The 17707-nt window shown below is 38.4% G+C and overlaps 1 protein-coding gene across 1 annotated transcript in view; it reads left to right on the plus strand.

Annotated features, from left to right (window-relative positions):
• Positions 1-17707, plus strand: part of LOC139457103 (neural cell adhesion molecule 1-like) — a 75790-nt gene that overhangs the window by 45337 nt on the left and 12746 nt on the right. The gene's annotated exons all lie outside the window — the stretch shown is intronic.

Consider the following 17707-nt stretch of genomic DNA (forward strand, 5'->3'; position numbering starts at 1 on the left):
GTAGATATATTTTGTCATTGATTGCTTTATGAACTCATAAAAGCGACCACAGAACATCCCTAAGTCTATATAAAAATACTCTGGCTATTTATATATGTATACACGAAACCTTTATCAGATCATATGATATGTGATGTTTGTGATTTAACAATTATTGTTGAATTTAATATTTTGCACATGTGTCAGTGATTGGAATAACTATGCTGCTGTTTCTTGTTAAAAAATGAGACATATTAATACGTGATTGGGTTTTATGCTGCCAATAAGCACAATCAGGATGGACTTGAGGTTCCCACCCACGGTCCTCGGATTCTAGTACAAGAACGTGTACGTTTCCATTTGATCAATACTGACAATACAAGCTTTTCAATACAGAGAGGCGTATTTCGTCACCCATTCGTGAACAGCAGTTTGTTCAGCATTTTCCATCGCAAGACGAGGCATTCCTATTCAAGGGCTTCTTTCAGGGCAAGTACTTTAGAGCTATTCAACACAAGCCCACAGCTCTTTACAAATCGCTGTGAATATTGTAAACAGGTCGTGTTGAAAGAAGGAAGCCAAGCTGTTATGTTAACCGCTCACTTGTGTTTGTTTGTTGTGTAACGCCGCAGTCATCAATATTCCAGTTATATGACGGTGGTCTGTATATAATCGAGCCTTGACCAGACAATGTAGTCTCAGGGCGCTAATCTTATTCACTCTTGAGTGATGATCCTAAAATTCAAGTACTCACTAGATGGGCACATTTTATATGATGTAACCAAATTGTATATCATGCAACTCGAGTTGATTGTCTTTCTAACAGTATCTAAAGTCAACAAATCCAAAAGATCTATGCACTGCCTAGCCATCGATAAAAGTGATGGTATTGTAAGTTACCTACTTTTCTACATTAATCGTAATGTGGAAGCATGTTCAATATGTTCAATTATTCATATCATTGGAAAGCACATACCCTGACGGGTATAGACATATGACAAATGTCGAAGTACACATTCAGTGAGAGTTTACTGTGATTTATATTTACAGATAACAATTCACGATTAAATTGTCAGAGTTTTTGACGTCAAAACAAAATTGACGGGTGTGGTCGTGATTAGTTCATACGCAGACTATGTCAAAGATAATGTTACAATGCGAATGACAGTTTGGAATGTATATCGTGAAGACATTCTGCTTACGTCCATGTAGGTTCCGGTGTCCGTGCTCTTTCATTTGTGATAAAACCAACTTCGGGGTAATTGACATCAAACACTTTCAAAAGACAAAATGTGAAAGATCACTAAACAGCCCTAACAATACTCAAATTGGCATCGCTCATTATCGGACATCATTATCATTTCTTAATGATGAACAAGATTGTAATAACGTTCTACCACCCACGAGTAAGTACATGTACAATCAATCAAAATCATTGAAACGTTTTCTTGAAAGGATAACTTTCACAGCTGAAAGACGACAATATTATTGTTTTTACGGTACAATTATTAATACTATCTAGATGAAGTTATAGAGAAAACTATGAAAGTATGAATTCATTCGATTAAGTAATATTCAGTGTAGATCTATATGCAGTTCATGTGCTCACTATGACCACTGGAAAACATACATCCTCGTCTGAGCATTTACTTGGCACTTGGCTGCCTTACTTAGACTTTTGCTCAAAATATACTTGTATGGCCATTCTATGAAATGCAACTTTTGTTCACATTGTTTTTTTTAATACGACTTTAGAAGAAGATATATTCTTGGAATTGAATTTCGAAATCTTATTAACAAAATGTTGAGTATAAATAGGTCTGTTGCAGTTATTATGTCTTTCCTTTATATTTACTGAACCGCAAAAGAAACATCACCATGGATAAATATATGAGAAACCATCATCATTATAAAAGCATCCAGAGTTTCTTGCTTGCTTTATCTGTAAGGTTATCAAGTAATATGCAACACTGAAGTAGATATGTAGCGGAAATGTCTGCAATTTCTGTGTAAAACATTTATGAGAGCCACCTGTTAAATCGGACTAGACTGTCAGGAACCATCTTCGCGAGGCTCGAATCCGACCCAGAAGACCAGTTATCGTCCCTGTTTAGCAACAGATCCATCGACAGCGACGCTTGCGTTGGTGACATAACTTACAACTTTGGAATTTGAGAAACTGGACACGAGTGTGGTTTAGCGATGAATTACGATTTCTTCTTCTCCGGCGAGATGGAAGACAACGTGTTTATTGTCGTCGAAATGAGTGTTTTGCACCACATTTTTTGTAGGACGACAACTTCGGTGTCGGTAGTGTCATGGTGTGTGTGTGTGTGTGTGTGTGTGTGTGTGTGTGTGTGTGTGTGTGTGTGTGAGCAATATCACATCAAATGACGCAAGAAATTGGCTTCGCATATTGTACGCAAGTGGGGTGACAAAGCCAACCTTAAACATTAGGCCATAATGTCCCCCGTTTAGATTTTATGACGCTATGCAACAAGACTAAAGGCATCATGTATCCAATGTCTGACTTATATGCACATGTATCCAATGTCTGACTCATATGCAGATGTATCCAATGTCTGACTCATATGTAGATGTATTCAGTGACTGTCTTATGTGCACATCTATCCAATGTCTGACTAATATGCATATATATTCAGTGTCTGACGAATATGCAGATGTATCTAGGGTCTGACTTATGTGCAGCTGTATCCAGTGTCTGACTTATGTGCAGATGTATCCATTGTCTGACTTATGTGCAGATGTATCCATTGTCTGACTTATGTGCAGATGTATCTACTATCTGACTTATGTGCAGATGTGTCGATTGTATGACTTATGTGCAGATGTATCCATTGTCAGACTAATATGCACATGTATTCAGTGTCTGACTTATATTTACATGTATCCAATGTCTGACTTATATTTACATGTATCCGATGTCTGACTTATGTACAGGTGTATCCAATGTCTGACTTAAATGCAGATGTATCCATTGTCTGACTTATTTGCAGCTGTATCCAGTGTCTGACTTATGTGCACATGTATCCGATGTCTGACTTATGTGCACATGTATTCAGTGTCTGCCTAATATGAAGATGTATCTAGGGTCTGACTTATGTGGAGCTGTATCCAGTGTGTGACTTATGTGCACATGTATCCAATGTCTGACTTATATGTACATGTATCCAATGTCTGATTTATGTGCACATGTATCCAGTGTCTGACTTATGTGCACATGTATCCGATGTCTGATTTATGTGCACATGTATCCAGTGTCTGACATATGTGCACATGTATCCAATGTCTGACTTATATGTACATGTATCCAATGTCTGATTTATGTGCACATGTTTCCGGTCTCTGACTTATGTGCACATGTATCCAGTGTCTGACTTATGTGCAGCTGTATCCAGTGTCTGACTTATGTGCACATGTATCCAGTGTCTGACATATGTGCACATGTATCCATTGTCTGACTTATGTGTAGATGTATCCATTGACTGACTTATGTGCAGATGTATCCAGTGTCTGACTAATATGCACATTTATTCAGTATCTGACTAATATGCAGCTGTATCAAAAATAAAGGAACGCACAAAAAGTAAAACTGTAAATAGATTGCCGATCTCCATACATGATTAATACCAAGAATGAACGTGTAATTTATGCATGGAATTGGATTGATTTGTGTGAAAGAAATGAGATGCTGCAGACATTTGGTGAAAAAATGAAAAATCGCAAAAACACAAGCACGTGTGAGAGTTGGGATCACTTTTTGGGATGTAAACAAAATGGTGAACATCGAAAACATGCCACATCTGACGGAAGCCCAACGCAACAACGTCATTGGCCGACTGCAAACAGGAGAATTCAGCTGCAGCCAGTTTTTTCCAAGTAGCACCAAGAACATTACAAGACTGGAAACGTTATCAGACACACGGGACTTCCCGGATCTGGTCGACCACGTATCACTACTAGAGCACAGAAGAGGTTCTCACGGCTACATTATATAAGTGAAATAACAACCACGACCAATAACAATACAAATACCAGGATTGTGTAGGATATCCGCCCAGGAAGTGAGCATCCGTTTTACGCGCTAAAGGTATTCGACCAGTTCGAGGTGTCATTTTGATTGACCTGCATCGTCGGCTGTGAAGTCAAATGTGTCACAGAGTATGGCCACAACTGCAATGGAGACAAGCTTGGTTTAGTGGCGATTCACGTTTTATGCTTCGCATTGCGGATGGGAGACGTCGTGTTTACACGAAACTGCGAGCACGTCAGCAACAACCACACATCCACATAGCCTCCGACAGTTGGCACAAGCGCTAAAGGCAGGGTGGGTGAACATCCCCCAGTCCACAATTCGGGATCTGATTGTTTCCATGGGAGGATGACGCCAGTCACTTTAGATTTGGGGACAGAGTATATTATAGGGATATCATCGTGTAAGTTATACACAACTTCTGGTTTCGTTGCTACGTGAAGGTTATTTACCTTTTCGTTTCCCGAAGATTAATGGATTTATTTAAATCTAAGATAGACATTGTCAAACCATTTCAATACAGGACACAAACTCACGTGCTTCTGATTGTGAGGCCGTGTAACATTAATGGGCTGCATCTGTGAGACAGGAAAGGAATATTTCAATTCCCTTTCAGGTACGTCCATCAATTGGATCAAATGGGAAAAAGGTGTGTAAGTTATTGAAACCCACATTTACCTGAAATGTAAGGGCATGAGTTATATACACACCATGGGTCTTCCGTGTATAACATGCTTGTCCTGCGAGCCGACATAAATAAGAATCGGGGACAACAATGCGTGATATTGTCCACTGCGTACAGGCTGCTGTGATACAGCTGGAATGTTGACTTTGGCATAAAACAACATTCACACACTCTCTGTTTATCAATAACCCAAGTAAATAGCATTGTCTTGAGGATTGTTTGTTACAGTTACATCTAAGGTTTGGTGAGGTGAGACTTAGAGAACGTGACCATGTATTTTCCGGTGAAATGTACGTAATGGACACTTGCACTGTTGCTATATACTAAAGGGCACTGAGTTACAGGATTCATATGATGTTAGGGCATACAAATACCTCAATATTGCAGACCCATTCGGTATGTGGTTTAATTGTGGTGTCCGATGCGACTATTGGTCTCTCAAGCATGCTCAATGCTTCCTTTGTTTGAAAAGAAAATAACGCTCACACAGTGTCTGTCACATTTGTCATCACTCGGCCGTTCCATGGTGGAATTATCCTTCGTCATTAACACAATAACGCGCCACGACAGTTCTGGTTAAAAGCAAGGTAGTTTCCCTAAGGTAATTTCTGTGGGGCAGAAAAGTATTAACTGTTTATACGCATCATTAAACCAAATGTATGTATATACAAAATATTTTTTTTTTATTAAGGTGATAAGAGGCATATTAAGTTCTGCCATATATGTGTTTCACAGGAAGATGTGATGTTGGACAGGAAATGTTTACACCTTTTTTACTAAGGTAGCATGTGGCACCGGGCATTCTGTTCATTGGCTTGCATTAGACATGAGTTTTGCCAAACCGGAAGTGATTTTGGTAAAGTGGAAGTGCTTATAACTTTGTTATTGATGTTTTAAGTGACTAGGACCTTTGTTTGAAAGTTGCGCCGGATTTGAACTCATTTTTCCCATTTTTAAGTAATCATTATTCTTGGAAGTGCTTATAACTTTTGTATTATTCTGAATAAAGGAACATTCATCATTAGGGATATAGAGATGCATCTGCGTTTGCCTTTAATGAAAACATTGTTCAAGTTCCGAAGAGTTGTGAAAATTAGACGTATAAATATTAATATCATTGTGCGTTTGATTCAACGAATATCCATTAGTTAAAGATGACATCACCACTGATTTTAATGTCATCCAAATTACTCATTGATATTTTCTTATTTTCAATTTTTCAGTGTACATCTGGAGTGTTTCTGTCCCACTCAACATCAATGTATGCAGCAACAACCTGAGTAACCCACTGACCCTGGACTGGACGTACACACCTGCAACTCCAGATCCATTCATTATAGAATGGTCAAAACAAAGTTCAGATTCTACTTTAAATGTTATTGCAACATATACTGGCGGCACATTCACACCAAGTGCTGCATACGCTGGAAGAGTCAGTAGAACGGGAAACACAGCAGAGATTGCAATACAGGGTCCACTGACAGCAGCTGATGGAGGGGTGTACCGAGTCACTGTAACTGACAGTGGTGGAATCAGTTTAGCCGGTTTTGAAAATGTGATCTTTCCAGGTTAGTAAATGAGGAACACTGTTGTTATTGCTTTGGTCATTAGCTGATTGAATGAAAGTGAACTGAGACTCTGTCGTTCCACATTGTCTGTCGTCCAACCGTCAGTTTTAAACGTTTATGTACAACTGACACGAACTCCAGCGAGTGAAAGTCGTGATACATTGTCCATCATTCGCTGGTCCGTCCGTCGTTAACTTTTACAAGTTCAACATTTCTTATATAACTTCAAGGGTCATGAGGCTATAATGATTCAAGTAGTTGTGGCTCCATAGACCAGTCGAAATTGACATGAAAAATAATAAACTTGGACAGTAAAACAACAAAGTTTCTTTAACAATAGATTAGTTAGGTGCAATGAAGCCAGGGAAACCAAACAACCAAAATCAACCATGGGGAAATGTGTTTTGGGGGGCATGAGAATTTTGTCAAATGCTGCATTCAGCATAAGATCATGTGAGTAATTTGTCCAAATAGTTGTATATCCTGTCTTAGAAAACATCCGAGTTGTAGGATGTTGTGTCAACAGCAGAAGTTTTGCTGGCGGTAGTACATGGTCAGTTCCTCTTCACGCTTAATTTCTTATGAAACACGTAGGACAATAGTTGATGAAATGTTACCAACTTCGAGAAAAAATCAAAGCTCTTTCAGTCAGGCATCAGTCACTTTTTTAAGGGCTAACAAGCAGTGTGATCTGGCGTATATATTGCCTGAACTGATTCATTTTCTCTCACATGTCATAGTTGATAATTAGCTCTTAAAAAAGAAACGCAAAACGGATATGCTTGCCATAAAAGCAAAATTAACGAACCAAGAGGTGCAAAATGAAGAGGTTTAAAGTATTAAAGAGTCAGTGACTAATTTCCCGGAACAAAATGATCAAGGGGCATGCAAACCATTAGTCTTGAAACACGTACGATTTGGAAAAAAACGCACCCTATGCATTAACTAAAGGGTCATGAGCTGCACGTACTGCACGTGCAGCAGCACTATGAGCTGTATTAAAGTGAAGGATCTGCGTTAATCGAATAATGACAGTTCAACAACATGCCAATAATTAACAGCAGTGCAACGAAACAACATCATAGGCCGCTGCAGGCTTGGGGATCAGCTGTAGCCAGGATCTTTATTATAGCGCCCAGCCCCATCACAAGGCTATGGGATTGGTTTCAACTGCATGGTCAACACGTGATCGACCAAGGTCAGGTCGAGAAACCACCCCCGTGAAAGGACGACGACAGCCACCAGGCCGTACGAAACCGTTTAAGAGCCGCAGGTGTACGTCATATTGAGTCAACAACAACGACTACAACAGGGCATGACTTCAACTGCGATGGAGAGATATCAGGTTCAGCGACGAATTAAGATTTCTCCCCCGTCCAAGGGATGGAAGAGCTCGGGTCTACAGACGTCGGGGAGAACGTGACACAGGACAGGTTTGGTCCATATCCAGGACAAAGCTCACATACTGCACGGATCTCAAGAGCCTGTCTACACAACAACAACATTGATGTTCTCCCCTGACCAGGTTTGATTTGAACCTCTGGGATGAATTGGATAGATGGCTACGCCGACGTCAACGACAATCCATGTTGCAGCAGTTGCAGTGGGCCGAGTGGGCTACCATTCCCCAGGATGAGATTCGCATACTCGTCTCTTCCTAGGCAGGAGATGTCAGGCTGCCATCTAACAGGGGACATACGCGTTATTGATTATAGCTAACCTTCACCTTGGACTTTTCCTATCTACCGATAACTGAGATGACCAGTCACCAAGTGTTCTCTCCACAACATTTTGGCTCAATACTTGGTACTGTCCCCCGTATAAATGTATTTTCCTACCTCACAAAAATCGGGCTTTGCGTTTCTTTTTTTGAAGAGTATATTCCCACAAAATGTGGACGCAACCTGTCAAACTTTACCAACTAAAAATGAATTACCACACAAATTGGCACCCTTCATTTCCATCCAATTCTGGTGAGATACTACTTTTGTGAAAACTAATTAGATTTCATATTATGTTCATGGCCGTCTAGTGATTATAAACATGCTATTAACGTATATAGTATTTGTTTCATTGCTGGTTACTTACTAATCTGTATTTGATATACAGGATGTGGTATGAATATTTTATATGAATTTTGAAAATTATATTACATATGCCATTAATTTATTTATCAGTACATGTAGATATGTGTATTGAATTATATAGATATAATACATAAATTATTAATGTGTGTTTAATTCAATATAATTCATTAAATGAATCTCTAAATGTATTGATACATAATGAATGACATATGTATACCTTATTCAATATAACTAATTGAATATGTTTTTCACAGAATGACAATCTTCACTTACTCTTCAATTCAAAAGAGAAAATATATGTCCTTGTAATGTAAATTAAACAGCCAAAACAAATGTTGTGCAAAAGTGTTGACTAGTGAATCACAGTTTCACGTGTGCTTGGACGAGTTGATTTAAACTTTTATTATGAGACGTGTTGTATCATGTGTGGCAAAACTATTGAACTATAGGCAGTTCAGAGACACCCAGACATAATGGCCCAGACAAGAAAAGTTTACCTGTTCAAATATCTGCAATGGGCAGACTGATGAAGTTGCAACGAACGTTAGTTCCCGTATTTTATATGTAATTGATATCAGAGCTGTCGAAGCATGATACCATCGACTCACACATCGAATACACATTACCTGGACAAAGAGAACAATAAGATTTTTGACACCTATTGACAAAGGTTAAAATTTGCAGAAATTTGCACGTTTCAATCAAAAGCATATACAACACTCAATGATTCCTATTGGCAACATGATAACGATGATGATAATGAGGAAATCAAACCAGACAAGTTTTGAAAGATGCCACCAACAATTTGTTACCGATGACAATACCTCGCGTAATGAAGTCAACACAGCTAAACGAGAAGAGCAAATACCACCTTTCCTCTTCCTCATGATACAGAGTATTCTTGGGAAGCCCCAGAGTGAATAATCTCTTGCAAAACAGAGACTTCTGATTGTATCCCTGTAATCCTTCAAGCATCATTCTTATTCTTAGCATTGGTCTCTTCATTCCCCAGACAACTCGCTCACAGATCCCTCTGAATGTTCTTCCAGCATTTGGCCTCAACATATATTGTGATCAAGTCTGAGACTTTGAAAAGGCTGCTCCTGTTAGTCAGACAGTCAGTGATGCACCCTAGACACAAAGTGATGGATTTGGTCAATGGATTGCGGAAAACTTTGATAACAATGAAGATACAGTTTACTACGCTTTACAAACATTCCTTTAACAAACTATTTCTTGGTCCTGTCCATTTGCTGCATATATGCCTTACATATGGTTAAAACATACTGTGGTTATAACGAATTAAAATTAGTGGCCCTTCGAGTTTATTTACTATACTCTCTGTGGTCATGAAACAACACATGGTATGGGGATGATTAAAGAAGAGCACAGTATAACCATCAGCAGAAGGAAAGTCTGAACAACCGAAATCCTTGAAGCAGGAATATTTGGGGACATCATCAAGCCTTACAAACAACTAACTACGAGTGTCTTCTGGGATGTCAAATGTCTAGAGCTACAACCCATAGATCGGCACCATTCATAGTATGAATGCCTTGATATGCTTTGGCTTGTGTCTCGTCTATTCAAGAAAATCACTCCGAATTCGCAAGGTTTCAAGTCTGAAATAACAGAAGGAAGTATTGTGTGTTCCTCAGTGCTATACAACCCAATTATCCCACTCAGTCCACAGTCGACTGAGACTGTATATAGCAATATGCTCTTTGTAGACAAACATACATGGGACAATGTTGTGGACACTTGAGGTTTGATCAACCTTTGTATGCCAAGGCTTATAACATCAAGGTTGACAATGGACATGTGTTTCGCCATTTGTTTTGGGGACTTGCATCAGCTTTCATCAGCTAATATCATTTCTTGCAGCTGGATGCAAATGCATGCAAGAAAGTGGACTTGAAGATGCATGGGGAACTGTGTATGCACGCAAATCTATTCCAACGATGAAAGGAAGCGCTACACAAAGACTTTGCGTGCCTGTCTCCTGACAGATTCTGCTTTGTGTGTGATCTTGTTAAGGCCATGTGAGGAGTCATCAGTTGATACAGAAGTGGCCAGAATGCAAGGTCAACAGACACAAATGCTGCGGAAGATTGAAGATCTTCATCTGAGTTTGTTGAGCCATGACAAATCACCTTTCGAAGCTTGCAGTAACAGTACCCTTCAACATAATTGAAGAGAAGAAGGATGAAAAACTAGCAAACTGTGGACACAGTTCATAATTGTCCGTAACTATATTAGAGCAGAGAGAACATGGAATTGGAAAATCTTCATCTCAAAACAAGTCAGCAGATGTTGCCTTTCTTTGTTGCTCCCGAGGAGCTACAGCAGTTGTCAGAATATTAATGTCCTGCAGCATTTACTGTAAATAATTTTCAGACTGCCAACATCCAACTCTGGATATCCTTGTTGACTCGAATGATGACATGTCATGTACACAGTCTCATTATTTCCAGAATGACTCATCCATGTGATAAAATGAGAAAAGACAAATAAGATGTCTCCAAAAGTTACCCACAGAATTACGTTTCAATTTCTTCGTGTAAGTCAATTTCTCGAAGGGTGACATTTTCAAAATAGAAAAAAAAATTCGATAATCATTTTTATTATTCAATATGCCATCAATAATGAGATGTCTTCATCCCATGAGTTGTGATAAAACCATATACCATACCATAACATTTCCACCCCAACCTGACGACGTTGTGTTAGGTGAGGTAGGATGGTGTAGGTTGCGTACTGTTCTGCGACAAATTGGTTTTACATTAGGAATTGTCCAAGCTCTATGATACAGTGACTGAGAAACAGAAGGTACATCTTACAGACGATTATGTTTCCCTTCTTCATAAACCTGCCAGATCATTTCATGTCAGCCTCACCTCATGACTTCATGCCCCCTTATGCCCCCGTTTTATTTTACATATAATGCTGCACCCCTTTTTGTTCTCATTGTATGCAATCATGGTTTCCTAAAGTGGTCTGTACTAAAGTGCCCCTGCCGTTCTGAAACAAGAATTGTCAGGAATCACTGCTTACGCATTCAAGCACTATTAGCGGGCACGGGTGGCCCAGTCGTCTAAGGCGTCGCGATTTGCTGTGCAGAGTTGCGTCGCTTGGTCACGCCAGAAACCTATGATTGTGGGTTCGAATCCCGCTTCGCACCGATTATGTTTCTAGGTTTGTCAGCACCATACCTATGCTCGTGATTTTCACCGAAGTGGTAAACGTCTCAGACATTAAAGTTTTCCACTTATTCTGGAATTAGATCAATTTGGAAGTTGGCCACATTCCTTCAGCCTGTAAAACAAGCTAGCTTTACCTGCTTCTGACATTTAACCTATCCATACAATCACCAATCAGCTGCTCTGTTTGTTTCAACTGTTGAGATTTCTCCCAGTCAGAAGTGAATGCCCCTGTATACGGAAGTGTCTCCAGGTCAGCATCAGATCTGGTAGCTCCACAGCAGCAGTGTCCCATGATGACAACTTCACAGTCATTTAAGTAATTGTTCATGTAAAAAAGATTTCCTTCGGGTTGCTTGGTTTAGTTTTACCTTTTGGTTAAGAGTTCAGCAGCGCTGTATGTTATTACTAGCGTGACATGTCAGCTGGAAAAGAAATGGCGCTTTGAAGGCCATGCGAGTGTCATTTTCCTGGATTGATAGTTTTGTTTAAGCATCCACAGAGGATGATTTTGTTATAGACTGCTATCAAGTAAAATACCTGAAGTTGGAATGTCTAGGCTTTCATATTGATTCTTTTGTCATGACTATGTATAATCCTGAAAGGAAGATAGTCAAGTTTGTAAATGGTATCCATCAGTGTGTTGGCCTGTAAGACACATTCTTGTTAGTGTGAAATAAGTGGTTTCCATAGTTGTTCAAATCATTTCAGTGAAACAAGTCTTTAACGCAACTTCTGATGCATTCTCTTTGTATGGACACTAAGCACATCCCACTGGAACAGTTGTATGAGCATATCAGATCAAAATATAGATCAGTTGGGGATTTGATAACAGAACATTAAAAATAGTTTACTGTAATGCTAAACACAGCGGTTTTGGAGAAAATTGTGTAGATACAAGCGGTGGCAAGCTACACGATCAGGGGTCTGAGGATGACATCTTTTTCTGCAGAGTTTCATTTCTATTTTTAGACTTCGAAAATCATTTGGTTCTCATATATTATGAACACTGAATCTATACTCAACGAATGCAGTATGAAATGTCATCTGCACTCTGCATTGTTCAGCCAGTACCAACGTGTCTCTGGTGAGGTGTAATGGGATGTATTGTGTTGGTCTGGAAGTGCTAACGGCACAATGACAGGTTATGACGTCTGTTTACATTCAATGCATATTCCATGAGATCATCCGTCATTTGAATAATCATTTTGTGCTCCCTGAGAAATTGTGTTCCCCAGAAAAGTGTTGGATCAATGTTGCACACTTACAACTTGCTGAATGTCATCATTGGCTTCAGTAACAGTATGGACATTGAAGGTACCTTTTTTTGTAAAAACACCCCGAGAACTACAAATTGATCTAATGTGAAGGATTCGGTGTATATTGACAGTAAAATTCTATTAAAGGTGAATAACTTAAATGAATTGCTTTCGTGGTGTTGTACTAATGAATTTGAACACTTTGTGAGAAGTTGACTCATGCATGTTTATGAAAGCTGATATGCAGCAAATATGTACCATGTGGAAAAACACATGATGCGTATTTTAAACCAAGCTACAAACTTTCGCCCTCATGTTCCCCCATTTTTCTAGTGTTGCTGCATTTTCGATTGAAAGTCAAGTGAGCTTGCATCGTAGCACATAGTCTGTTATCTGACTTTGGGTCCGTTGTTTATTTATACGTTTTCGCCATTTGCTCCTAAACTATAAGCTCTATGAAGCAAAATCTTTGCATGATTGATCAAAGCTTTGGTGTTTCTAAAATTAGAATTCTAATTTTATTTTAAGCATGGCGGTCACATTGAACATTTTACGTGTATCCTTTGCGCAGCCATTTTGCATGTACCATTTAAAAATGTGATATGCGGAAAGGATGTGGTATCCGAAAAAAACCCATATAATACCATGTTTGACTATTTAACCAGTTAGGACCTACACATACCCCTGTTACTCTATTTTGCTGAATGTTAATGAAATATCACCCGTGTTTTATATGGATTATTTACATATTTGGAGGACGGTCATTTAGAAGATTTCACTTCATTATGGTGACATTGGCGTTATTTTGTAGATTACGGATAGCACTTCACTGATGTTGAGTTTGCTTGACTGATCGCTACTTCATCTTGGTAGCTTTATGACAAAATACCTGTTATATGTTTTAAAAGGCATGTTTTTCCCCTAAACATGCCCTGAAGCATTTATATAAGTGGGGTTACAGATATAGTTGATATTCTGTTAACACTCTCTCTTAACATAGTATGCTTTGCTCTACCTGTAAAAAGCATTTGGAAAATTTATTTTATGTGCATGGTTGAAAACAAGAATTGACCACTGTAGGCTTTCCAAATGAGAAAATAACCAAGGTTTCAGACCAATTACATATGTTTAATTGTGGTGACTTGGTAGAATTTAATTACTCCATATATTTCCATCACAATTCACATTACATCGAGATGTCTGGATATATTTTTCCTAAAAGTGACTAATAGAGAGACGTTAGCAGAACAGAATGGAATGCTGCCCATACATGTTGACCGGTTTGTGGTTGGGGACATTATAGAATAGAAAACAGTGCAGCACTTAGCTGTAAATGGTGGTCAGTAAATGAGCTTCGTTATCCCAAAACTATATCTTGAGTCTTTTCTTCACTGCAGCTGTCAATGGACCAATCAATGCATCATGTGTGGAGACTGCTGCTAATGTCTACACTGTGACCTGCTCAGTAGATGTGACACCACCTGTCACACTGCAGTTAAAGGTAAGTTTTACAGCCAAAATAACTAATCAATTTGTCCATGTTGATTTGTCTGAAATATCTTGTCTCATACACATTCTGGATCAATTCGTTAAGAGATTTATACAGCAAGAAACATGCCCAGAGTAATTGAATATACAAAGGAAGAGCCACTCAAGGTTAAGCCTTGTGTAATATCCCCAACAATTCAGCCTAAACGCGGAAATGTTTAGAATGCTTATGTCTCTTTGTGGAGACAACAATAAATACATTTGTTACAACGTCAGTTTGCAAACATCAATGTTGCTGTCTCAGTGCACAAGAGACTCATTGTTCATTCTGGGATAGTCACTGAACGTACAGAAGAAAGGCTACATCTGTGAATTGCTTCACTGTAAAACAGGGTGGTAGAATTATTCGAATACAATATGTATGTATTATGCAATATACCCAAACAATTATTCCAATCTCACAGTGGAGGTGTATGTGCCCAATGGACTCCAATGTTGTTGATGATAAAAGACGTGGTCTACACCAGACCAACCTGTTGAAACAACCAATGTTGACAGTGTCACACTTGAAAACATCTGCTTCACAGACCTGAGTCGGAAACAGTTGTAGATCAACTTACTGTTGACGTATATGTTAAAACCATCAAAAAGACAGTCAAACGCTCAAGCTTGTAGACAACCACCCAGAACCACCCTCCTGTAGACTATAACTGTAGAGGTTCATAACTCTATAGAACCACTGTTAATGGAGGTGACTCTATATTCAGAACACAAACAAGGTAGTATGTCCTGCTCACGTAGAACCACCGTGAGTTATAATCCTTATTAAATTCATTAAATTCATTGTAGAGACATGCAGTCCAGATGTAGCTGTCCGACTTACTTTGTAAATCACTTCCCTAGGCCCTGTATCACCATGGGTGATCTCAGTGGGCATAAACCACGATGGGGTACTGATACTAACAATAAAACTATTGACGATTTTATTTCTGATGAACCTAAATGCACATTCAATTATGGCTCAAGCACATATACTGAACCGCAAAAGAAACGTCACCATGGATAGATATATGAGAAGCCTTTTTTGTCCAAACACTGTAAACATACTTTGAGCCATATTAAAAAAGATGAAACTTGGCAAAACTGATCAATGGATCAAACTATGGCATTTATGATACATGTATTGATATGATATATCTCTTACAACTAAGGTTCATTTCAAGTTGTGAATTGAAGTAATCTGATCATAGTTGCTGTAAATAACAATGAATGGGTACAAACTGCCAACTGATTTTGATGGAATTAATACACACCATGTTTAGTGAAGCTTTTACGTTACTTTGGCGGTAATACTTCTGTTTTTTGTACATGAATGTTCCTTCTTTTGATGAAATCATATTTTGTTCAAACCCCTGTGATTGTTTTGTAAATAGTTAGGTCACCTTGGCATTGACTGTTTTAAGCCTTTTTTCAGTCTACCATTAGCAACTCTACATGGTTCGAGCTACACACTCCTAGTGTAGAAAAGAAAACTCATCATAATCACTGCAACAGAATACTTTAGTCAAAAGTATTTTCTTTAGAAACTATTGACCACATTGTTTTGAAAAATCAAATAATGTTGTTTTCACACTTGTTAAATTACTATACCTGTCGGAGTTTACATACTCAATTACCCCTTCCTGAGCGCATATTTATCATTGCTTTTTTATTGACTTTGAAGGTCAATGTCTATACTTTATAAGCACTATGTATTGCATAAAGCAACAACAATGGAAATGGCGGGCCTATACATTTCACTTTGGTGGTTAGGTAATCTCACTTGCAACTAGTATCTTTTTGGTGAAGTGGGTTTTGATCATGCAAAATTAATACAGATTTGTGATAAACGCGTGAATTATTTTTTTAATGAACTGGCATATTCTTCAACTTTTCAGAATGACACCTGAATTATAAGTTCTTATTTTTCAGCAACTAAATATGGCAGGGAATTGAGTACTACTTTTAGCAAGTCAAATGTTCCATTGTCGGGGCAGATTTTCTGAGTAAGAGATCATCATCAGCCTATGACGCGCTCTCTGGTATTTATATTAATACTGTTCATTTACCAGAAGCTATGTTCCTGGAAAAACAATAATGTCACCACCATTTGAATAATTCCTCCAGGTAGCACACCCTGACACCTTCTGAGAGCCATTTATCATTTGCCTATCTACCTACCCACACCTGTTTATATTTCGAAGCCTTTTGTTACTGTGAGAGAAGATGTAAGGCATTGGTTCAACATTATAGTGTGTTTGTGTCATCGCCCATGAAATGCTATTCTTCCTCTTGCATCTTTCTCTCATCTGTTAGCAGTGCTATGATTACCTCAACTCCTTTACGTTACTGATTGTTTGTCCTATTTTTCAGAATGGCACTGTTGACCTTGACTCGGCTTCTTCAGCAAGTGGCTTAAGCAAGACACTAAGTGTTGCACACAATCAGACTTTCCAGTGTTCTGTGACTGGACAGGGATCAGAATGTGTAACACCGAACTCGACAGATGTAACCTGTATCTCAGGTAAGACAGTGGTTGTAGTGTTTGCCTCATTCTAAGAACTTGGTATTGTTTATCCATACATCAAACATCATAGACAATCACTTCGATTTTTTGTTATGTCACAGCAAGATTATCATCAAACTATTTTTAGCTCACACATAATGAATGAATGTCCACAAAACTTTAGGATTTCTACAGAATAGGACTATTTTAATAAAATATAATCATTCATGGCATTTGAATCAAATAAAAATATCAATCAGATAATATAAATCTTTAAGAAATATGTCACAATGTCTTGGATCTGAAACACCAATATCAGCTGTACACAACCATGTCCTCCGAGTGCTCCAGATAAACTGAATTTCGTCCATATGCAATATGCAATATGCAATTTGCAATATGCGTAAAATAACCTTTAACCCAAATAATCAAACTGCTAACATATACACTTAAATTACTTAAAAAACCCAGTAGTTTAACAACATATCCTTAATAACACAATCTTGCGTTTGCAGTTTGAGTCCCTGTATGTTTTTACTTATCTTTCCTGACTAAATGAAGCCTTCATTTCTCAGTTTTGGCTTGATAATAGAAGATTTGATTGAGAAATCCTATCTGCTGATTAACGTATTATGCTCAGAGGGAGTCCTTTACAAATCAACATATACCTAAACCATATATAGTTAACACTGGTGATAGTGCTACAGTCAGTGTTGATGTTCAGTGTAAGTATAAACTCTACACAAGTGACAGTGTAACAGTCAGTGTTGATGTTTAGTGTAAGTATATAATCTACACAAGTGACAGTGTTACAGTCAGTGTTGATGTTCAGTGTAAGTATA

Source organism: Haliotis cracherodii, unplaced genomic scaffold (genome assembly GCF_022045235.1).
Source record: "Haliotis cracherodii isolate W230 unplaced genomic scaffold, xgHalCrac1.p SCAF_12, whole genome shotgun sequence".
Taxonomy (NCBI): domain Eukaryota; kingdom Metazoa; phylum Mollusca; class Gastropoda; order Lepetellida; family Haliotidae; genus Haliotis; species Haliotis cracherodii.